The sequence below is a fragment of the Oncorhynchus mykiss genome, unplaced genomic scaffold (genome assembly GCF_013265735.2).
Source record: "Oncorhynchus mykiss isolate Arlee unplaced genomic scaffold, USDA_OmykA_1.1 un_scaffold_292, whole genome shotgun sequence".
In the NCBI taxonomy this organism is placed as follows: domain Eukaryota; kingdom Metazoa; phylum Chordata; class Actinopteri; order Salmoniformes; family Salmonidae; genus Oncorhynchus; species Oncorhynchus mykiss.
This window is the reverse complement of record NW_023493743.1, coordinates 192317-215420: the sequence shown is the minus strand read 5'-3', so window position 1 is coordinate 215420 and position 23104 is coordinate 192317. Positions and strand designations below refer to the sequence as shown.

The 23104-nt window shown below is 40.9% G+C and overlaps 14 non-coding genes across 14 annotated transcripts; all 14 read left to right on the top strand.

Moving 5' to 3' along the window:
• The first annotated feature begins 3864 nt into the window (after positions 1 to 3864).
• Positions 3865 to 3947, top strand: trnal-cag. The gene has a single exon. It is a non-coding gene; the product is annotated as a tRNA-Leu (tRNA).
• A 306-nt stretch (positions 3948 to 4253) lies between these two features.
• On the top strand, positions 4254 to 4335 carry trnas-aga. Its single transcript has one exon. It is a non-coding gene; the product is annotated as a tRNA-Ser (tRNA).
• Positions 4336 to 6041: 1706 nt separating this feature from the next.
• trnas-aga lies at positions 6042 to 6123 on the top strand. The gene has a single exon. It is a non-coding gene; the product is annotated as a tRNA-Ser (tRNA).
• Positions 6124 to 7483: 1360 nt separating this feature from the next.
• Positions 7484 to 7566, top strand: trnal-cag. Its single transcript has one exon. It is a non-coding gene; the product is annotated as a tRNA-Leu (tRNA).
• Positions 7567 to 7872: 306 nt separating this feature from the next.
• trnas-aga lies at positions 7873 to 7954 on the top strand. Its single transcript has one exon. It is a non-coding gene; the product is annotated as a tRNA-Ser (tRNA).
• A 1747-nt stretch (positions 7955 to 9701) lies between these two features.
• On the top strand, positions 9702 to 9783 carry trnas-aga. Its single transcript has one exon. It is a non-coding gene; the product is annotated as a tRNA-Ser (tRNA).
• Positions 9784 to 11530: 1747 nt separating this feature from the next.
• Positions 11531 to 11612, top strand: trnas-aga. Its single transcript has one exon. It is a non-coding gene; the product is annotated as a tRNA-Ser (tRNA).
• Positions 11613 to 12969: 1357 nt separating this feature from the next.
• trnal-cag lies at positions 12970 to 13052 on the top strand. The gene has a single exon. It is a non-coding gene; the product is annotated as a tRNA-Leu (tRNA).
• A 1748-nt stretch (positions 13053 to 14800) lies between these two features.
• On the top strand, positions 14801 to 14883 carry trnal-cag. Its single transcript has one exon. It is a non-coding gene; the product is annotated as a tRNA-Leu (tRNA).
• Positions 14884 to 16629: 1746 nt separating this feature from the next.
• On the top strand, positions 16630 to 16712 carry trnal-cag. The gene has a single exon. It is a non-coding gene; the product is annotated as a tRNA-Leu (tRNA).
• Positions 16713 to 18847: 2135 nt separating this feature from the next.
• Positions 18848 to 18930, top strand: trnas-aga. The gene has a single exon. It is a non-coding gene; the product is annotated as a tRNA-Ser (tRNA).
• A 1746-nt stretch (positions 18931 to 20676) lies between these two features.
• trnas-aga lies at positions 20677 to 20758 on the top strand. Its single transcript has one exon. It is a non-coding gene; the product is annotated as a tRNA-Ser (tRNA).
• A 1357-nt stretch (positions 20759 to 22115) lies between these two features.
• Positions 22116 to 22198, top strand: trnal-cag. Its single transcript has one exon. It is a non-coding gene; the product is annotated as a tRNA-Leu (tRNA).
• Positions 22199 to 22504: 306 nt separating this feature from the next.
• Positions 22505 to 22586, top strand: trnas-aga. The gene has a single exon. It is a non-coding gene; the product is annotated as a tRNA-Ser (tRNA).
• Positions 22587 to 23104: the final 518 nt, after the last annotated feature.

The window sequence follows — 23104 nt, the reverse complement described above, 5'->3', positions numbered from 1 at the left end:
TTCAATGGCGATTTACTACTCTTTCCCATTGAAGGCCATATTGAGGTTAAATCAATGACTGGACTTTTTAATTTATAAAAACAAATGACTATTGAAAGTGCAAGTCAGTATCGTGCATAGTTGTTCTGGTCTCTGTGGTGATTTTAGAGCGTTGTTCATATTTCTACTTTTACCGCATACACTTTAACCTGATACCCAGTTACTGTGCTGTAGTCAGGATGGCCGAGCGGTCTAAGGCGTTGCGTTCAGGTAGCAGTCTCCCATGGAGGCGTGGGTTCAAATCCCACTTCTGACAGTTTTTTAGTGCCTCTCAGGAGTCATGCTGCTCAGCAGTAATAATAAGAATGATGAAATAACAACTTCACACAGTGAAATAACAATTCATAATAAACACTCTCAAATTCAGCCTTCTGGAGCTGAGCAAAGATCAAGGTTAAATAAGAAAACAGCTGGACTTAATAACAAATGAATGAGGGGAACATTTTGTGTTATTGCATTATAATGAGTTACTGCATTATCTTTCAGTTGTTAAATTTCACTTTCTGTAGGCTATGCCTGTTGGCCCATTCACTCCTAACAAGCCTGTTTTTTTCTGTCAATGTTGTCGTGGCCGAGTGGTTAAGGCGATGGACTAGAAATCCATTAGGATCTTCCTGCGTAGGTTCAAATCCTGCCGACAAGGAAAACGCATTTTTTTGACCACTCCGGAGGTTGAAGTTTAGTCGTGTTTCTTATACCAATCGCATCCTCTCAGATCTCCGCAAGTACATAGGGATTAGTTGTCCATTTGGGATAGGACTGCAGGCCATCTATCCCACTTCACACCTTTACACACCTGGTTATCCAGCCTTCTAGCTCTATAGGCCACAGTAGCATAGGTTACAGGTTTGTAGTCAAGCCACAGATTTCAGGTGAGATCCCATGATACACTCAACAATACAACAACACGATTCTCATGAATAACCATGAAGCCATTTGCTAAGATTTCCCCCATTTTGACATGTGGAAACCTGTTGTCACTCTTACCCTGACGGGAAGCTCCAGACACTTTTTTGGTCCTATCTGAGGCATTTTTAAATTCATGTCAAATTGGCCATATTCTGAAGACACTCTTATAGTCTGCAGGGTAATCGAACTGGCCACATCTAAAGTCAAGCCACAGGTAACAGGTGAGAAACCTTGTTAAACCCTAAAAGAAAAAGAAAAAACTTGATTGCATTGAAAATAACCATTAAGTCATTCAGGTCGCAGACTCCCCTATAGGCATGGTTTGAAACCCCCTCCTGACAACTTTTTAGCGCCTGCATGTCATGCACCTTTGTAAAATCCAGTTGAAAAATAAATGACTTAAGGTAACGTAAATGACACCTAGTTAATATGAGTAGTGAACAACTATCGTATTTTTAATATTCTGCAAAAACAGCTAGTTGATGAGAGGCTGAAAGAGAATTGCAAGAATCGTGCAATTTCACAGGCGGGCCCCAAACAGGCAAATAACAAAAATAATCTTGGAACGCAGAACTCGTCGGTCGTTGTCAGTGGATTGTATTGGCGGGAAGAACAAAAATATCGTCTGCAGGGTAATCGAAGTCGCCGCATCTAATGTCAAGTCACAGGTGAGCTGCCTTGTTAAACCCTAAAAATAAATAATAACACGATTGCGTTGAAATGACCCATTAAGCCATTTGTAAGGATTTCCCCCATGTGGACCTGTTGTCACTCTTACCCTGATGGTTGCTGATATTTCCAGACACTTTTTCAGTCTTATCTGAGGAATTTTATCATTTATATCAGAATGGCCATATTCTGATGCCAGTTTAGCGCTCATTCAATGGCGATTTACTACTCTTTCCCATTGAAGGCCATATTGAGGTTAAATCAATGACTGGACTTTTTAATTTATAAAAACAAATGACTATTGAAAGTGCAAGTCAGTATCATGCATAGTTGTTCTGGTCTCTGTGGTGATTTTAGAGCGTTGTTCATATTTCTACTTTTACCGCATACACTTTAACCTGATACCCAGTTACTGTGCTGTAGTCAGGATGGCCGAGGGGTCTAAGGCGCTGCGTTCAGGTCGCAGTCTCCCGTGGAGGCGTGGGTTCAAATCCCACTTCTGACAGTTTTTTAGTGCCTCTCAGGAGTCATGCTGCTCAGCAGTAATAATAAGAATGATGAAATAACAACTTCACACAGTGAAATAACAATTCATAATAAACACTCTCAAATGCAGACCTTCTGGAGCTGAGCAAAGATCAAGGTTAAATAAGAAAACAGCTGGACTTAATAACAAATGAGGGGAACATTTTGTGTTATTGCATTATAATGAGTTACTGCATTATCTTTCAGTTGTTAAATTTCACTTTCTGTAGGCTATGCCTGTTGGCCCATTCACTCCTAACAAGCCTGTTTTTTTCTGTCAATGTTGTCGTGGCCGAGTGGTTAAGGCGATGGACTAGAAATCCATTAGGATCTTCCTGCGTAGGTTCAAATCCTGCCGACAAGGAAAACGCATTTTTTTGACCACTCCGGAGGTTGAAGTTTAGTCGTGTTTCTTATACCAATCGCATCCTCTCAGATCTCCGCAAGTACATAGGGATTAGTTGTCCATTTGGGATAGGACTGCAGGCCATCTATCCCACTTCACACCTTTACACACCTGGTTATCCAGCCTTCTAGCTCTATAGGCCACAGTAGCATAGGTTACAGGTTTGTAGTCAAGCCACAGATTTCAGGTGAGATCCCATGATACACTCAACAATACAACAACACGATTCTCATGAATAACCATGAAGCCATTTGCTAAGATTTCCCCCATTTTGACATGTGGAAACCTGTTGTCACTCTTACCCTGACGGGAAGCTCCAGACACTTTTTTGGTCCTATCTGAGGCATTTTTAAATTCATGTCAAATTGGCCATATTCTGAAGACACTCTTATAGTCTGCAGGGTAATCGAACTGGCCACATCTAAAGTCAAGCCACAGGTAACAGGTGAGAAACCTTGTTAAACCCTAAAAGAAAAAGAAAAAACTCGATTGCATTGAAAATAACCATTAAGTCATTCAGGTCGCAGACTCCCCTATAGGCATGGTTTGAAACCCCCTCCTGACAACTTTTTAGCGCCTGCATGTCATGCACCTTTGTAAAATCCAGTTGAAAAATAAATGACTTAAGGTAACGTAAATGACACCTAGTTAATATGAGTAGTGAATAACTATCGTATTTTTAATATTCTGCAAAAACAGCTAGTTGATGAGAGGCTGAAAGAGAATTGCAAGAATCGCGCAATTTCACAGGCGGGCCCCAAACAGGCAAATAACAAAAATAATCTCGGAACGCAGAACTCGTCGGTCGTTGTCAGTGGATTGTATTGGCGGGAAGAACAAAAATATCGTCTGCAGGGTAATCGAAGTCGCCGCATCTAATGTCAAGTCACAGGTGAGCTGCCTTGTTAAACCCTAAAAATAAATAATAACACGATTGCGTTGAAATGACCCATTAAGCCATTTGTAAGGATTTCCCCCATGTGGACCTGTTGTCACTCTTACCCTGATGGTTGCTGATATTTCCAGACACTTTTTCAGTCTTATCTGAGGAATTTTATCATTTATATCAGAATGGCCATATTCTGATGCCAGTTTAGCGCTCATTCAATGGCGATTTACTACTCTTTCCCATTGAAGGCCATATTGAGGTTAAATCAATGACTGGACTTTTTAATTTATAAAAACAAATGACTATTGAAAGTGCAAGTCAGTATCGTGCATAGTTGTTCTGGTCTCTGTGGTGATTTTAGAGCGTTGTTCATAATTCATATTTTTATCGCATACACTTTAACCCGATACCCAGTTACTGTGCTGTAGTCAGGATGGCCGAGCGGTCTAAGGCGCTGCGTTCAGGTCGCAGTCTCCCATGGAGGCGTGGGTTCAAATCCCACTTCTGACAGTTTTTTAGTGCCTCTCAGGAGTCATGCTGCTCAGCAGTAATAATAAGAATGATGAAATAACAACTTCACACAGTGAAATAACAATTCATAATAAACACTCTCAAATGCAGACCTTCTGGAGCTGAGCAAAGATCAAGGTTAAATAAGAAAACAGCTGGACTTAATAACAAATGAATGAGGGGAACATTTTGTGTTATTGCATTATAATGAGTTACTGCATTATCTTTCAGTTGTTAAATTTCACTTTCTGTAGGCTATGCCTGTTGGCCCATTCACTCCTAACAAGCTTGTTTTCTTCTGTCAATGTTGTCGTGGCCGAGTGGTTAAGGCGATGGACTAGAAATCCATTAGGATCTTCCTGCGCAGGTTCAAATCCTGCCGACAACGAAAATGCATTTTTTTGACCCCTCCGGAGGTTGAAGTTTAGTCGTGTTTCTTATACCAATCGCATCCTCTCAGATCTCCGCAAGTACATAGGGATTAGTTGTCCATTTGGGATAGGACTGCAGGCCATCTGTCCCACTTCACACCTTTACACACCTGGTTATCCAGCCTTCTAGCTCTATAGGCCACAGTAGCATAGGTTACAGGTTTGTAGTCAAGCCACAGATTTCAGGTGAGATCCCATGATACACTCAACAATACAACAACACGATTCTCATGAATAACCATGAAGCCATTTGCTAAGATTTCCCCCATTTTGACATGTGGAAACCTGTTGTCACTCTTACCCTGACGGGAAGCTCCAGACACTTTTTTGGTCCTATCTGAGGCATTTTTAAATTCATGTCAAATTGGCCATATTCTGAAGACACTCTTATAGTCTGCAGGGTAATCGAACTGGCCACATCTAAAGTCAAGCCACAGGTAACAGGTGAGAAACCTTGTTAAACCCTAAAAGAAAAAGAAAAAACTTGATTGCATTGAAAATAACCATTAAGTCATTCAGGTCGCAGACTCCCCTATAGGCATGGTTTGAAACCCCCTCCTGACAATTTTTTAGTGCCTGCATGTCATGCACCTTTGTAAAATCCAGTTGAAAAATAAATGACTTAAGGTAACGTAAATGACACCTAGTTAATATGAGTAGTGAATAACTATCGTATTTTTAATATTCTGCAAAAACAGCTAGTTGATGAGAGGCTGAAAGAGAATTGAAAGAATCGCGCAATTTCACAGGCGGGCCCCAAACAGGCAAATAACAAAAATAATCTCGGAACGCAGAACTCATCGGTCGTTGTCAGTGGATTGTATTGGCGGGAAGAACAAATATATTGTCTGCAGGGTAATCAAAGTCGCCGCATCTAATGTCAAGTCACAGGTGAGCTGCCTTGTTAAACCCTAAAAATAAATAATAACACGATTGCGTTGAAATGACTCATTAAGCCATTTGTAAGGATTTCCCCCATGTGGACCTGTTGTCACTCTTACCCCGATGGTTGCTGATATTTCCAGACACTTTTTCAGTCTTATCTGAGGAATTGTATCATTTATATCAGAATGGCCATATTCTGATGCCAGTTTAGCGCTCATTCAATGACGATTTACTACTCTTTCCCATTGAAGGCCATATTGAGGTTAAATCAATGACTGGACTTTTTAATTTATAAAAATAAATGACTATTGAAAGTGCAAGTCAGTATCGTGCATAGTTGTTCTGGTCTCTGTGGTGATTTTAGAGCGCTGTTCATATTTCTACTTTTACCACATACACTTTAACCCGATACCCAGTTACTGTGCTGTAGTCAGGATGGCCGAGCGGTCTAAGGCGCTGCGTTCAGGTCGCAGTCTCCCATGGAGGTGTGGGTTCAAATCCCACTTCTGACAGTTTTTTAGTGCCTCTCAGGAGTCATGCTGCTCAGCAGTAATATTAAGAATGATGAAATAACAACTTCACACAGTGAAATAACAATTCATAATAAACACTCTCAAATGCAGACCTTCTGGAGCTGAGCAAAGATCAAGGTTAAATAAGAAAACAGCTGTACTTAATAACAAATGAATGAGGGGAACATTTTGTGTTATTGCATACTTTCTGTAGGCTATGCCTGTTGGCCCATTCACTCCTAACAAGCTTGTTTTCTTCTGTCAACGTTGTCGTGGCCGAGTGGTTAAGGCAATGGACTAGAAATCCATAAGGATATTCCTGCGCAGGTTCAAATCCTGCCGACAACAAAAATGCATTTTTTTGACCCCTCCGGAGGTTGAAGTTTAGTCATGTTTCTTATACCAATCGCATCCTCTCAGATCTCCGCAAGTACATAGGGATTAGTTGTCCATTTGGGATAGGACTGCAGGCCATCTATCCCACTTCACACCTTTACACACCTGGTTATCCAGCCTTCTAGCTCTATAGGCCACAGTAGCATAGGTTACAGGTTTGTAGTCAAGCCACAGATTTCAGGTGAGATCCCATGATACACTCAACAATACAACAACACGATTCTCATGAATAACCATGAAGCCATTTGCTAAGATTTCCCCCATTTTGACATGTGGAAACCTGTTGTCACTCTTACCCTGACGGGAAGCTCCAGACACTTTTTTGGTCCTATCTGAGGCATTTTTAAATTCATGTCAAATTGGCCATATTCTGAAGACACTCTTAGGCTGCAGGGTAATCGAACTGGCCACATCTAAAGTCAAGCCACAGGTAACAGGTGAGAAACCTTGTTAAACCCTAAAAGAAAAAGAAAAAACTTGATTGCATTGAAAATAACCATTAAGTCATTCAGGTCGCAGACTCCCCTATAGGCATGGTTTGAAACCCCCTCCTGACAACTTTTTAGCGCCTGCATGTCATGCACCTTTGTAAAATCCAGTTGAAAAATAAATGACTTAATTTAAGGTAACGTAAATGACACCTAGTTAATATGAGTAGTGAATAACTATCGTATTTTTAATATTCTGCAAAAACAGCTAGTTGATGAGAGGCTGAAAGAGAATTGCAAGAATCGCGCAATTTCACAGGCGGGCCCCAAACAGGCAAATAACAAAAATAATCTCGGAACGCAGAACTCGTCGGTCGTTGTCAGTGGATTGTATTGGCGGGAAGAACAAAAATATCGTCTGCAGGGTAATCAAAGTCGCCGCATCTAATGTCAAGTCACAGGTGAGCTGCCTTGTTAAACCCTAAAAATAAATAATAACACGATTGCGTTGAAATTACTCATTAAGCCATTTGTAAGGATTTCCCCCATGTGGACCTGTTGTCACTCTTACCCTGATGGTTGCTGATATTTCCAGACACTTTTTCAGTCTTATCTGAGGAATTTTATCATTTATATCAGAATGGCCATATTCTGATGCCAGTTTAGCGCTCATTCAATGACGATTTACTACTCTTTACCATTGAAGGCCATATTGAGGTTAAATCAATGACTGGACTTTTTAATTTATAAAAACAAATGACTATTGAAAGTGCAAGTCAGTATCGTGCATAGTTGTTCTGGTCTCTGTGGTGATTTTAGAGCGTTGTTCATATTTCTACTTTTACCGCATACACTTTAACCCGATACCCAGTTACTGTGCTGTAGTCAGGATGGCCGAGCGGTCTAAGGCGCTGCGTTCAGGTCGCAGTCTCCCATGGAGGCGTGGGTTCAAATCCCACTTCTGACAGTTTTTTAGTGCCTCTCAGGAGTCATGCTGCTCAGCAGTAATAATAAGAATGATGAAATAACAACTTCACACAGTGAAATAACAATTCATAATAAACACTCTCAAATGCAGACCTTCTGGAGCTGAGCAAAGATCAAGGTTAAATAAGAAAACAGCTGGACTTAATAACAAATGAATGAGGGGAACATTTTGTGTTATTGCATTATAATGAGTTACTGCATTATCTTTCAGTTGTTAAATTTCACTTTCTGTAGGCTATGCCTGTTGGCCCATTCACTCCTAACAAGCTTGTTTTCTTCTGTCAACGTTGTCGTGGCCGAGTGGTTAAGGCGATGGACTAGAAATCCATTAGGATCTTCCTGCGCAGGTTCAAATCCTGCCGACAACGAAAATGCATTTTTTTGACCCCTCCCGAGGTTGAAGTTTAGTCGTGTTTCTTATACCAATCGCATCCTCTCAGATCTCCGCAAGTACATAGGGATTAGTTGTCCATTTGGGATAGGACTGCAGGCCATCTATCCCACTTCACACCTTTACACACCTGGTTATCCAGCCTACTAGCTCTCTAGGCCACAGTAGCATAGGTTACAGGTTTGTAGTCAAGCCACAGATTTCAGGTGAGATCCCATGATACACTCAACAATACAACAACACGATTCTCATGAATAACCATGAAGCCATTTGCTAAGATTTCCCCCATTTTGACATGTGGAAACCTGTTGTCACTCTTACCCTGACGGGAAGCTCCAGACACTTTTTTGGTCCTATCTGAGGCATTTTTAAATTCATGTCAAATTGGCCATATTCTGAAGACACTCTTATAGTCTGCAGGGTAATCCAACTGGCCACATCTAAAGTCAAGCCACAGGTAACAGGTGAGAAACCTTGTTAAACCCTAAAAGAAAAAGAAAAAACTCGATTGCATTGAAAATAACCATTAAGTCATTCAGGTCGCAGACTCCCCTATAGGCATGGTTTGAAACCCCCTCCTGACAACTTTTTAGCGCCTGCATGTCATGCACCTTTGTAAAATCCAGTTGAAAAATAAATGACTTAAGGTAACGTAAATGACACCTAGTTAATATGAGTAGTGAATAACTATCGTATTTTTAATATTCTGCAAAAACAGCTAGTTGATGAGAGGCTGAAAGAGAATTGCAAGAATCGCGCAATTTCACAGGCAGGCCCCAAACAGGCAAATAACAAAAATAATCTCGGAACGCAGAACTCGTCGGTCGTTGTCAGTGGATTGTATTGGCGGGAAGAACAAAAATATCGTCTGCAGGGTAATCGAAGTCGCCGCATCTAATGTCAAGTCACAGGTGAGCTGCCTTGTTAAACCCTAAAAATAAATAATAACACGATTGCGTTGAAATGACCCATTAAGCCATTTGTAAGGATTTCCCCCATGTGGACCTGTTGTCACTCTTACCCTGATGGTTGCTGATATTTCCAGACACTTTTTCAGTCTTATCTGAGGAATTTTATCATTTATATCAGAATGGCCATATTCTGATGCCAGTTTAGCGCTCATTCAATGACGATTTACTACTCTTTCCCATTGAAGGCCATATTGAGGTTAAATCAATGACTGGACTTTTTAATTTATAAAAACAAATGACTATTGAAAGTGCAAGTCAGTATCGTGCATAGTTGTTCTGGTCTCTGTGGTGATTTTAGAGCGTTGTTCATATTTCTACTTTTACCGCATACACTTTAACCCGATACCCAGTTACTGTGCTGTAGTCAGGATGGCCGAGCGTTCTAAGGCGCTGCGTTCAGGTCGCAGTCTCCCATGGAGGCGTGGGTTCAAATCCCACTTCTGACAGTTTTTTAGTGCCTCTCAGGAGTCATGCTGCTCAGCAGTAATAATAAGAATGATGAAATAACAACTTCACACAGTGAAATAAGCAATTCATAATAAACACTCTCAAATGCAGACCTTCTGGAGCTGAGCAAAGATCAAGGTTAAATAAGAAAACAGCTGGACTTAATAACAAATGAATGAGGGGAACATTTTGTGTTATTGCATTATAATGAGTTACTGCATTATCTTTCAGTTGTTAAATTTCACTTTCTGTAGGCTATGCCTGTTGGCCCATTCACTCCTAACAAGCTTGTTTTCTTCTGTCAACGTTGTCGTGGCCGAGTGGTTAAGGCGATGGACTAGAAATCCATTAGGATCTTCCTGCGCAGGTTCAAATCCTGCCGACAACGAAAATGCATTTTTTTGACCCCTCCCGAGGTTGAAGTTTAGTCGTGTTTCTTATACCAATCGCATCCTCTCAGATCTCCGCAAGTACATAGGGATTAGTTGTCCATTTGGGATAGGACTGCAGGCCATCTATCCCACTTCACACCTTTACACACCTGGTTATCCAGCCTACTAGCTCTCTAGGCCACAGTAGCATAGGTTACAGGTTTGTAGTCAAGCCACAGATTTCAGGTGAGATCCCATGATACACTCAACAATACAACAACACGATTCTCATGAATAACCATGAAGCCATTTGCTAAGATTTCCCCCATTTTGACATGTGGAAACCTGTTGTCACTCTTACCCTGACGGGAAGCTCCAGACACTTTTTTGGTCCTATCTGAGGCATTTTTAAATTCATGTCAAATTGGCCATATTCTGAAGACACTCTTATAGTCTGCAGGGTAATCCAACTGGCCACATCTAAAGTCAAGCCACAGGTAACAGGTGAGAAACCTTGTTAAACCCTAAAAGAAAAAGAAAAAACTCGATTGCATTGAAAATAACCATTAAGTCATTCAGGTCGCAGACTCCCCTATAGGCATGGTTTGAAACCCCCTCCTGACAACTTTTTAGCGCCTGCATGTCATGCACCTTTGTAAAATCCAGTTGAAAAATAAATGACTTAAGGTAACGTAAATGACACCTAGTTAATATGAGTAGTGAATAACTATCGTATTTTTAATATTCTGCAAAAACAGCTAGTTGATGAGAGGCTGAAAGAGAATTGCAAGAATCGCGCAATTTCACAGGCAGGCCCCAAACAGGCAAATAACAAAAATAATCTCGGAACGCAGAACTCGTCGGTCGTTGTCAGTGGATTGTATTGGCGGGAAGAACAAAAATATCGTCTGCAGGGTAATCGAAGTCGCCGCATCTAATGTCAAGTCACAGGTGAGCTGCCTTGTTAAACCCTAAAAATAAATAATAACACGATTGCGTTGAAATGACCCATTAAGCCATTTGTAAGGATTTCCCCCATGTGGACCTGTTGTCACTCTTACCCTGATGGTTGCTGATATTTCCAGACACTTTTTCAGTCTTATCTGAGGAATTTTATCATTTATATCAGAATGGCCATATTCTGATGCCAGTTTAGCGCTCATTCAATGATGATTTACTACTCTTTCCCATTGAAGGCCATATTGAGGTTAAATCAATGACTGGACTTTTTAATTTATAAAAACAAATGACTATTGAAAGTGCAAGTCAGTATCGTGCATAGTTGTTCTGGTCTCTGTGGTGATTTTAGAGCGTTGTTCATATTTCTACTTTTACCGCATACACTTTAACCCGATACCCAGTTACTGTGCTGTAGTCAGGATGGCCGAGCGTTCTAAGGCGCTGCGTTCAGGTCGCAGTCTCCCATGGAGGCGTGGGTTCAAATCCCACTTCTGACAGTTTTTTAGTGCCTCTCAGGAGTCATGCTGCTCAGCAGTAATAATAAGAATGATGAAATAACAACTTCACACAGTGAAATAAGCAATTCATAATAAACACTCTCAAATGCAGACCTTCTGGAGCTGAGCAAAGATCAAGGTTAAATAAGAAAACAGCTGGACTTAATAACAAATGAATGAGGGGAACATTTTGTGTTATTGCATTATAATGAGTTACTGCATTATCTTTCAGTTGTTAAATTTCACTTTCTGTAGGCTATGCCTGTTGGCCCATTCACTCCTAACAAGCCTGTTTTCTTCTGTCAACGTTGTCGTGGCCGAGTGGTTAAGGCGATGGACTAGAAATCCATTAGGATCTTCCTGCGCAGGTTCAAATCCTGCCGACAACGAAAATGCATTTTTTTGACCCCTCCCGAGGTTGAAGTTTAGTCGTGTTTCTTATACCAATCGCATCCTCTCAGATCTCCGCAAGTACATAGGGATTAGTTGTCCATTTGGGATAGGACTGCAGGCCATCTATCCCACTTCACACCTTTACACACCTGGTTATCCAGCCTACTAGCTCTCTAGGCCACAGTAGCATAGGTTACAGGTTTGTAGTCAAGCCACAGATTTCAGGTGAGATCCCATGATACACTCAACAATACAACAACACGATTCTCATGAATAACCATGAAGCCATTTGCTAAGATTTCCCCCATTTTGACATGTGGAAACCTGTTGTCACTCTTACCCTGACGGGAAGCTCCAGACACTTTTTTGGTCCTATCTGAGGCATTTTTAAATTCATGTCAAATTGGCCATATTCTGAAGACACTCTTATAGTCTGCAGGGTAATCGAACTGGCCACATCTAAAGTCAAGCCACAGGTAACAGGTGAGAAACCTTGTTAAACCCTAAAAGAAAAAGAAAAAACTCGATTGCATTGAAAATAACCATTAAGTCATTCAGGTCGCAGACTCCCCTATAGGCATGGTTTGAAACCCCCTCCTGACAACTTTTTAGCGCCTGCATGTCATGCACCTTTGTAAAATCCAGTTGAAAAATAAATGACTTAAGGTAACGTAAATGACACCTAGTTAATATGAGTAGTGAATAACTATCGTATTTGTAATATTCTGCAAAAACAGCTAGTTGATGAGAGGCTGAAAGAGAATTGCAAGAATCGCGCAATTTCACAGGCGGGCCCCAAACAGGCAAATAACAAAAATAATCTCGGAACGCAGAACTCGTCGGTCGTTGTCAGTGGATTGTATTGGCGGGAAGAACAAAAATATCGTCTGCAGGGTAATCGAAGTCGCCAAATCTAATGTCAAGTCACAGGTGAGCTGCCTTGTTAAACCCTAAAAATAAATAATAACACGATTGCGTTGAAATGACCCATTAAGCCATTTGTAAGGATTTCCCCCATGTGGACCTGTTGTCACTCTTACCCTGATGGTTGCTGATATTTCCAGACACTTTTTCAGTCTTATCTGAGGAATTTTATCATTTATATCAGAATGGCCATATTCTGATGCCAGTTTAGCGCTCATTCAATGGCGATTTACTACTCTTTCCCATTGAAGGCCATATTGAGGTTAAATCAATGAATGGACTTTTTAATTTATAAAAACAAATGACTATTGAAAGTGCAAGTCAGTATCGTGCATAGTTGTTCTGGTCTCTGTGGTGATTTTAGAGCGTTGTTCATATTTCTACTTTTACCGCATACACTTTAACCCGATACCCAGTTACTGTGCTGTAGTCAGGATGGCCGAGCGGTCTAAGGCGCTGCGTTCAGGTCGCAGTCTCCCATGGAGGCGTGGGTTCAAATCCCACTTCTGACAGTTTTTTAGTGCCTCTCAGGAGTCCATGCTGCTCAGCAGTAATAATAAGAATGATGAAATAACAACTTCACACAGTGAAATAACAATTCATAATAAACACTCTCAAATGCAGACCTTCTGGAGCTGAGCAAAGATCAAGGTTAAATAAGAAAACAGCTGGACTTAATAACAAATGAATGAGGGGAACATTTTGTGTTATTGCATTATAATGAGTTACTGCATTATCTTTCAGTTGTTAAATTTCACTTTCTGTAGGCTATGCCTGTTGGCCCATTCACTCCTAACAAGCCTGTTTTCTTCTGTCAACGTTGTCGTGGCCGAGTGGTTAAGGCGATGGACTAGAAATCCATTAGGATCTTCCTGCGCAGGTTCAAATCCTGCCGACAATGAAAATGCATTTTTTTGACCCCTCCGGAGGTTGAAGTTTAGTCGTGTTTCTTATACCAATCGCATCCTCTCAGATCTCCGCAAGTACATAGGGATTAGTTGTCCTATTTGGGATAGGACTGCAGGCCATCTATCCCACTTCACACCTTTACACACCTGGTTATCCAGCCTTCTAGCTCTATAGGCCACAGTTAGCATAGGTTACAGGTTTGTAGTCAAGCCACAGATTTCAGGTGAGATCCCATGATACACTTAACAATACAACAACACGATTCTCATGAATAACCATTAAGCCATTTGCTAAGATTTCCCCCATTTTGACATGTGGAAACCTGTTGTCACTCTTACCCTGACGGGAAGCTCCAGACACTTTTTTGGTCCTATCTGAGGCATTTTTAAATTCATGTCAAATTGGCCATATTCTGAAGACACTCTTATAGTCTGCAGGGTAATCGAACTGGCCACATCTAAAGTCAAGCCACAGGTAACAGGTGAGAAACCTTGTTAAACCCTAAAAGAAAAAGAAAAAACTTGATTGCATTGAAAATAACCATTAAGTCATTCAGGTCGCAGACTCCCCTATAGGCATGGTTTGAAACCACCTCCTGACAACTTTTTAGCGCCTGCATGTCATGCACCTTTGTAAAATCCAGTTGAAAAATAAATGACTTAAGGTAACGTAAATGACACCTAGTTAATATGAGTAGTGAATAACTATCGTATTTTTAATATTCTGCAAAAACAGCTAGTTGATGAGAGGCTGAAAGAGAATTGCAAGAATCGCGCAATTTCACAGGCGGGCCCCAAACAGGCAAATAACAAAAATAATCTCGGAACGCAGAACTCGTCGGTCGTTGTCAGTGGATTGTATTGGCGGGAAGAACAAAAATATCGTCTGCAGGGTAATCGAAGTCGCCACATCTAATGTCAAGTCACAGGTGAGCTGCCTTGTTAAACCCTAAAAATAAATAATAACACGATTGCGTTGAAATGACCCATTAAGCCATTTGTAAGGATTTCCCCCATGTGGACCTGTTGTCACTCTTACCCTGATGGTTGCTGATATTTCCAGACACTTTTTCAGTCTTATCTGAGGAATTTTATCATTTATATCAGAATGGCCATATTCTGATGCCAGTTTAGCGCTCATTCAATGGCGATTTACTACTCTTTCCCATTGAAGGCCATATTGAGGTTAAATCAATGACTGGACTTTTTAATTTATAAAAACAAATGACTATTGAATGTGCAAGTCAGTATCGTGCATAGTTGTTCTGGTCTCTGTGGTGATTTTAGAGCGTTGTTCATATTTCTACTTTTACCGCATACACTTTAACCCGATACCCAATTACTGTGCTGTAGTCAGGATGGCCGAGCGGTCTAAGGCGCTGCGTTCAGGTCGCAGTCTCCCATGGAGGCGTGGGTTCAAATCCCACTTCTGACAGTTTTTTAGTGCCTCTCAGGAGTCATGCTGCTCAGCAGTAATAATAAGAATGATGAAATAACAACTTCACACAGTGAAATAACAATTCATAATCAACACTCTCAAATGCAGACCTTCTGGAGCTGAGCAAAGATCAAGGTTAAATAAGAAAACAGCTGGACTTAATAACAAATGAATGAGGGGAACATTTTGTGTTATTGCATTATAATGAGTTACTGCATTATCTTTCAGTTGTTAAATTTCACTTTCTGTAGGCTATGCCTGTTGGCCCATTCACTCCTAACAAGCCTGTTTTCTTCTGTCAACGTTGTCGTGGCCGAGTGGTTAAGGCGATGGACTAGAAATCCATTAGGATCTTCCTGCGCATGTTCAAATCCTGCCGACAATGAAAATGCATTTTTTTGACCCCTCCGGAGGTTGAAGTTTAGTCGTGTTTCTTATACCAATCGCATCCTCTCAGATCTCCGCAAGTACATAGGGATTAGTTGTCCATTTGGGATAGGACTGCAGGCCATCTATCCCACTTCACACCTTTACACACCTGGTTATCCAGCCTTCTAGCTCTATAGGCCACAGTTGCATAGGTTACAGGTTTGTAGTCAAGCCACAGATTTCAGGTGAGATCCCATGATACACTCAACAATACAACAACACGATTCTCATGAATAACCATTAAGCCATTTGCTAAGATTTCCCCCATTTTGACATGTGGAAACCTGTTGTCACTCTTACCCTGACGGGAAGCTCCAGACACTTTTTTGGTCCTATCTGAGGCATTTTTAAATTCATGTCAAATTGGCCATATTCTGAAGACACTCTTATAGTCTGCAGGGTAATCGAACTGGCCACATCTAAAGTCAAGCCACAGGTAACAGGTGAGAAACCTTGTTAAACCCTAAAAGAAAAAGAAAAAACTTGATTGCATTGAAAATAACCATTAAGTCATTTCAGGTCGCAGACTCCCCTATAGGCATGGTTTGAAACCCCCTCCTGACAACTTTTTAGCGCCTGCATGTCATGCACCTTTGTAAAATCCAGTTGAAAAATAAATGACTTAAGGTAACGTAAATGACACCTAGTTAATATGAGTAGTGAATAACTATCGTATTTTTAATATTCTGCAAAAACAGCTAGTTGATGAGAGGCTGAAAGAGAATTGCAAGAATCGCGCAATTTCACAGGCGGGCCCCAAACAGGCAAATAACAAAAATAATCTCGGAACGCAGAACTCGTCGGTCGTTGTCAGTGGATTGTATTGGCGGGAAGAACAAAAATATCGTCTGCAGGGTAATCGAAGTCGCCACATCTAATGTCAAGTCACAGGTGAGCTGCCTTGTTAAACCCTAAAAATAAATAATAACACGATTGCGTTGAAATGACCCATTAAGCCATTTGTAAGGATTTCCCCCATGTGGACCTGTTGTCACTCTTACCCTGATGGTTGCTGATATTTCCAGACACTTTTTCAGTCTTATCTGAGGAATTTTATCATTTATATCAGAATGGCCATATTCTGATGCCAGTTTAGCGCTCATTCAATGACGATTTACTACTCTTTCCCATTGAAGGCCATATTGAGGTTAAATCAATGACTGGACTTTTTAATTTATAAAAACAAATGACTATTGAAAGTGCAAGTCAGTATCGTGCATAGTTGTTCTGGTCTCTGTGGTGATTTTAGAGCGTTGTTCATATTTCTACTTTTACCGCATACACTTTAACCCGATACCCAGTTACTGTGCTGTAGTCAGGATGGCCGAGCGGTCTAAGGCGCTGCGTTCAGGTCGCAGTCTCCCATGGAGGCGTGGGTTCAAATCCCACTTCTGACAGTTTTTTAGTGCCTCTCAGGAGCCATGCTGCTCAGCAGTAATAATAAGAATGATGAAATAACAACTTCACAAATTGAAATAACAATTCATAATAAACACTCTCAAATGCAGACCTTCTGGAGCTGAGCAAAGATCAAGGTTAAATAAGAAAACAGCTGGACTTAATAACAAATGAATGAGGGGAACATTTTGTGTTATTGCATTATAATGAGTTACTGCATTATCTTTCAGTTGTTAAATTTCACTTTCTGTAGGCTATGCCTGTTGGCCCATTCACTCCTAACAAGCCTGTTTTCTTCTGTCAACGTTGTCGTGGCCGAGTGGTTAAGGCGATGGACTAGAAATCCATTAGGATCTTCCTGCACAGGTTCAAATCCTGCCGACAATGAAAATGCATTTTTTTGACCCCTCCGGAGGTTGAAGTTTAGTCGTGTTTCTTATACCAATCGCATCCTCTCAGATCTCCGCAAGTACATAGGGATTAGTTGTCCATTTGGGATAGGACTGCAGGCCATCTATCCCACTTCACACCTTTACACACCTGGTTATCCAGCCTTCTAGCTCTATAGGCCACAGTTGCATAGGTTACAGGTTTGTAGTCAAGCCACAGATTTCAGGTGAGATCCCATGATACACTTAACAATACAACAACACGATTCTCATGAATAACCATTAAGCCATTTGCTAAGATTTCCCCCATTTTGACATGTGGAAACCTGTTGTCACTCTTACCCTGACGGGAAGCTCCAGACACTTTTTTGGTCCTATCTGAGGCATTTTTAAATTCATGTCAAATTGGCCATATTCTGAAGACACTCTTATAGTCTGCAGGGTAATCGAACTGGCCACATCTAAAGTCAAGCCACAGGTAACAGGTGAGAAACCTTGTTAAACCCTAAAAGAAAAAGAAAAAACTTGATTGCATTGAAAATAACCATTAAGTCATTCAGGTCGCAGACTCCCCTATAGGCATGGTTTGAAACCCCCTCCTGACAACTTTTTAGCGCCTGCATGTCATGCACCTTTATAAAATCCAGTTGAAAAATAAATGACTTAAGGTAATGTAAATGACACCTAGTTAATATGAGTAGTGAATAACTATCGTATTTTTAATATTCTGCAAAAACAGCTAGTTGATGAGAGGCTGAAAGAGAATTGCAAGAATCGCGCAATTCCACAGGCGGGCCCCAAACAGGCAAATAACAAAAATAATCTCGGAACGCAGAACTCGTCGGTCGTTGTCAGTGGATTGTATTGGCGGGAAGAACAAAAATATCGTCTGCAGGGTAATCGAAGTCGCCAAATCTAATGTCAAGTCACAGGTGAGCTGCCTTGTTAAACCCTAAAAATAAATAATAACACGATTGCGTTGAAATGACCCATTAAGCCATTTGTAAGGATTTCCCCCATGTGGACCTGTTGTCACTCTTACCCTGATGGTTGCTGATATTTCCAGACACTTTTTCAGTCTTATCTGAGGAATTTTATCATTTATATCAGAATGGCCATATTCTGATGCCAGTTTAGCGCTCATTCAATGGCGATTTACTACTCTTTCCCATTGAAGGCCATATTGAGGTTAAATCAATGAATGGACTTTTTAATTTATAAAAACAAATGACTATTGAAAGTGCAAGTCAGTATCGTGCATAGTTGTTCTGGTCTCTGTGGTGATTTTAGAGCGTTGTTCATATTTCTACTTTTACCGCATACACTTTAACCCGATACCCAATTACTGTGCTGTAGTCAGGATGGCCGAGCGGTCTAAGGCTGCTGCGTTCAGGTCGCAGTCTCCCATGGAGGTGTGGGTTCAAATCCCACTTCTGACAGTTTTTTAGTGCCTCTCAGGAGTCATGCTGCTCAGCAGTAATAATAAGAATGATGAAATAACAACTTCACACAGTGAAATAACAATTCATAATAAACACTCTCAAATGCAGACCTTCTGGAGCTGAGCAAAGATCAAGGTTAAATAAGAAAACAGCTGGACTTAATAACAAATTAATGAGGGGAACATTTTGTGTTATTGCATTATAATGAGTTACTACATTATCTTTCAGTTGTTAAATTTCACTTTCTGTAGGCTATGCCTGTTGGCCCATTCACTCCTAACAAGCTTGTTTTCTTCTGTCAACGTTGTCGTGGCCGAGTGGTTAAGGCGATGGACTAGAAATCCATTAGGATCTTTCCTGCGCAGGTTCAAATCCTGCCGACAACGAAAATGCATTTTTTTGACCCCTCCCGAGGTTGAAGTTTAGTCGTGTTTCTTATACCAATCGCATCCTCTCAGATCTCCGCAAGTACATAGGGATTAGTTGTCCATTTGGGATAGGACTGCAGGCCATCTATCCCACTTCACACCTTTACACACCTGGTTATCCAGCCTACTAGCTCTCTAGGCCACAGTAGCATAGGTTACAGGTTTGTAGTCAAGCCACAGATTTCAGGTGAGATCCCATGATACACTCAACAATACAACAACACGATTCTCATGAATAACCATGAAGCCATTTGCTAAGATTTCCCCCATTTTGACATGTGGAAACCTGTTGTCACTCTTACCCTGACGGGAAGCTCCAGACACTTTTTTGGTCCTATCTGAGGCATTTTTAAATTCATGTCAAATTGGCCATATTCTGAAGACACTCTTATAGTCTGCAGGGTAATCCAACTGGCCACATCTAAAGTCAAGCCACAGGTAACAGGTGAGAAACCTTGTTAAACCCTAAAAGAAAAAGAAAAAACTCGATTGCATTGAAAATAACCATTAAGTCATTCAGGTCGCAGACTCCCCTATAGGCATGGTTTGAAACCCCCTCCTGACAACTTTTTAGCGCCTGCATGTCATGCACCTTTGTAAAATCCAGTTGAAAAATAAATGACTTAAGGTAACGTAAATGACACCTAGTTAATATGAGTAGTGAATAACTATCGTATTTTTAATATTCTGCAAAAACAGCTAGTTGATGAGAGGCTGAAAGAGAATTGCAAGAATCGCGCAATTTCACAGGCGGGCCCCAAACAGGCAAATAACAAAAATAATCTCGGAACGCAGAACTCGTCGGTCGTTGTCAGTGGATTGTATTGGCGGGAAGAACAAAAATATCGTCTGCAGGGTAATCGAAGTCGCCGCATCTAATGTCAAGTCACAGGTGAGCTGCCTTGTTAAACCCTAAAAATAAATAATAACACGATTGCGTTGAAATGACCCATTAAGCCATTTGTAAGGATTTCCCCCATGTGGACCTGTTGTCACTCTTACCCTGATGGTTGCTGATATTTCCAGACACTTTTTCAGTCTTATCTGAGGAATTTTATCATTTATATCAGAATGGCCATATTCTGATGCCAGTTTAGCGCTCATTCAATGACGATTTACTACTCTTTCCCATTGAAGGCCATATTGAGGTTAAATCAATGACTGGACTTTTTAATTTATAAAAACAAATGACTATTGAAAGTGCAAGTCAGTATCGTGCATAGTTGTTCTGGTCTCTGTGGTGATTTTAGAGCGTTGTTCATATTTCTACTTTTACCGCATACACTTTAACCCGATACCCAGTTACTGTGCTGTAGTCAGGATGGCCGAGCGTTCTAAGGCGCTGCGTTCAGGTTGCAGTCTCCCATGGAGGCGTGGGTTCAAATCCCACTTCTGACAGTTTTTTAGTGCCTCTCAGGAGTCATGCTGCTCAGCAGTAATAATAAGAATGATGAAATAACAACTTCACACAGTGAAATAGCAATTCATAATAAACACTCTCAAATGCAGACCTTCTGGAGCTGAGCAAAGATCAAGGTTAAATAAGAAAACAGCTGGACTTAATAACAAATGAATGAGGGGAACATTTTGTGTTATTGCATTATAATGAGTTACTGCATTATCTTTCAGTTGTTAAATTTCACTTTCTGTAGGCTATGCCTGTTGGCCCATTCACTCCTAACAAGCCTGTTTTCTTCTGTCAACGTTGTCGTGGCCGAGTGGTTAAGGCGATGGACTAGAAATCCATTAGGATCTTCCTGCGCAGGTTCAAATCCTGCCGACAATGAAAATGCATTTTTTTGACCCCTCCGGAGGTTGAAGTTTAGTCGTGTTTCTTATACCAATCGCATCCTCTCAGATCTCCGCAAGTACATAGGGATTAGTTGTCCATTTGGGATAGGACTGCAGGCCATCTATCCCACTTCACACCTTTACACACCTGGTTATCCAGCCTTCTAGCTCTATAGGCCACAGTTGCATAGGTTACAGGTTTGTAGTCAAGCCACAGATTTCAGGTGAGATCCCATGATACACTCAACAATACAACAACACGATTCTCATGAATAACCATTAAGCCATTTGCTAAGATTTCCCCCATTTTGACATGTGGAAACCTGTTGTCACTCTTACCCTGACGGGAAGCTCCAGACACTTTTTTGGTCCTATCTGAGGCATTTTTAAATTCATGTCAAATTGGCCATATTCTGAAGACACTCTTATAGTCTGCAGGGTAATCGAACTGGCCACATCTAAAGTCAAGCCACAGGTAACAGGTGAGAAACCTTGTTAAACCCTAAAAGAAAAAGAAAAAACTTGATTGCATTGAAAATAACCATTAAGTCATTCAGGTCGCAGACTCCCCTATAGGCATGGTTTGAAACCCCCTCCTGACAACTTTTTAGCGCCTGCATGTCATGCACCTTTGTAAAATCCAGTTGAAAAATAAATGACTTAAGGTAACGTAAATGACACCTAGTTAATATGAGTAGTGAATAACTATAGTATTTTTAATATTCTGCAAAAACAGCTAGTTGATGAGAGGCTGAAAGAGAATTGCAAGAATCGCGCAATTTCACAGGCGGGCCCCAAACAGGCAAATAACAAAAATAATCTCGGAACGCAGAACTCGTCGGTCGTTGTCAGTGGATTGTATTGGCGGGAAGAACAAAAATATTGTCTGCAGGGTAATCGAAGTCGCCAAATCTAATGTCAAGTCACAGTTGAGCTGCCTTGTTAAACCCTAAAAATAAATAATAACACGATTGCGTTGAAATGACTCATTAAGCCATTTGTAAGGATTTCCCCCATGTGGACCTGTTGTCACTCTTACCCTGATGGTTGCTGATATTTCCAGACACTTTTTCAGTCTTATCTGAGGAATTTTATCATTTATATCAGAATGGCCATATTCTGATGCCAGTTTAGCGCTCATTCAATGACGATTTACTACTCTTTCCCATTGAAGGCCATATTGAGGTTAAATCAATGACTGGACTTTTTAATTTATAAAAACAAATGACTATTGAAAGTGCAAGTCAGTATCGTGCATAGTTGTTCTGGTCTCTGTGGTGATTTTAGAGCGTTGTTCATATTTCTACTTTTACCGCATACACTTTAACCCGATACCCAGTTACTGTGCTGTAGTCAGGATGGCCGAGCGGTCTAAGGCGCTGCGTTCAGGTCGCAGTCTCCCATGGAGGCGTGGGTTCAAATCCCACTTCTGACAGTTTTTTAGTGCCTCTCAGGAGCCATGCTGCTCAGCAGTAATAATAAGAATGATGAAATAACAACTTCACACAGTGAAATAACAATTCATAATAAACACTCTCAAATGCAGACCTTCTGGAGCTGAGCAAAGATCAAGGTTAAATAAGAAAACAGCTGGACTTAATAACAAATGAATGAGGGGAACATTTTGTGTTATTGCATTATAATGAGTTACTGCATTATCTTTCAGTTGTTAAATTTCACTTTCTGTAGGCTATGCCTGTTGGCCCATTCACTCCTAACAAGCCTGTTTTCTTCTGTCAACGTTGTCGTGGCCGAGTGGTTAAGGCGATGGACTAGAAATCCATTAGGATCTTCCTGCGCAGGTTCAAATCCTGCCGACAATGAAAATGCATTTTTTTGACCCCTCCGGAGGTTGAAGTTTAGTCGTGTTTCTTATACCAATCGCATCCTCTCAGATCTCCGCAAGTACATAGGGATTAGTTGTCCATTTGGGATAGGACTGCAGGCCATCTATCCCACTTCACACCTTTACACACCTGGTTATCCAGCCTTCTAGCTCTATAGGCCACAGTTGCATAGGTTACAGGTTTGTAGTCAAGCCACAGATTTCAGGTGAGATCCCATGATACACTCAACAATACAACAACACGATTCTCATGAATAACCATTAAGCCATTTGCTAAGATTTCCCCCATTTTGACATGTGGAAACCTGTTGTCACTCTTACCCTGACGGGAAGCTCCAGACACTTTTTTGGTCCTATCTGAGGCATTTTTAAATTCATGTCAAATTGGCCATATTCTGAAGACACTCTTATAGTCTGCAGGGTAATCGAACTGGCCACATCTAAAGTCAAGCCACAGGTAACAGGTGAGAAACCTTGTTAAACCCTAAAAGAAAA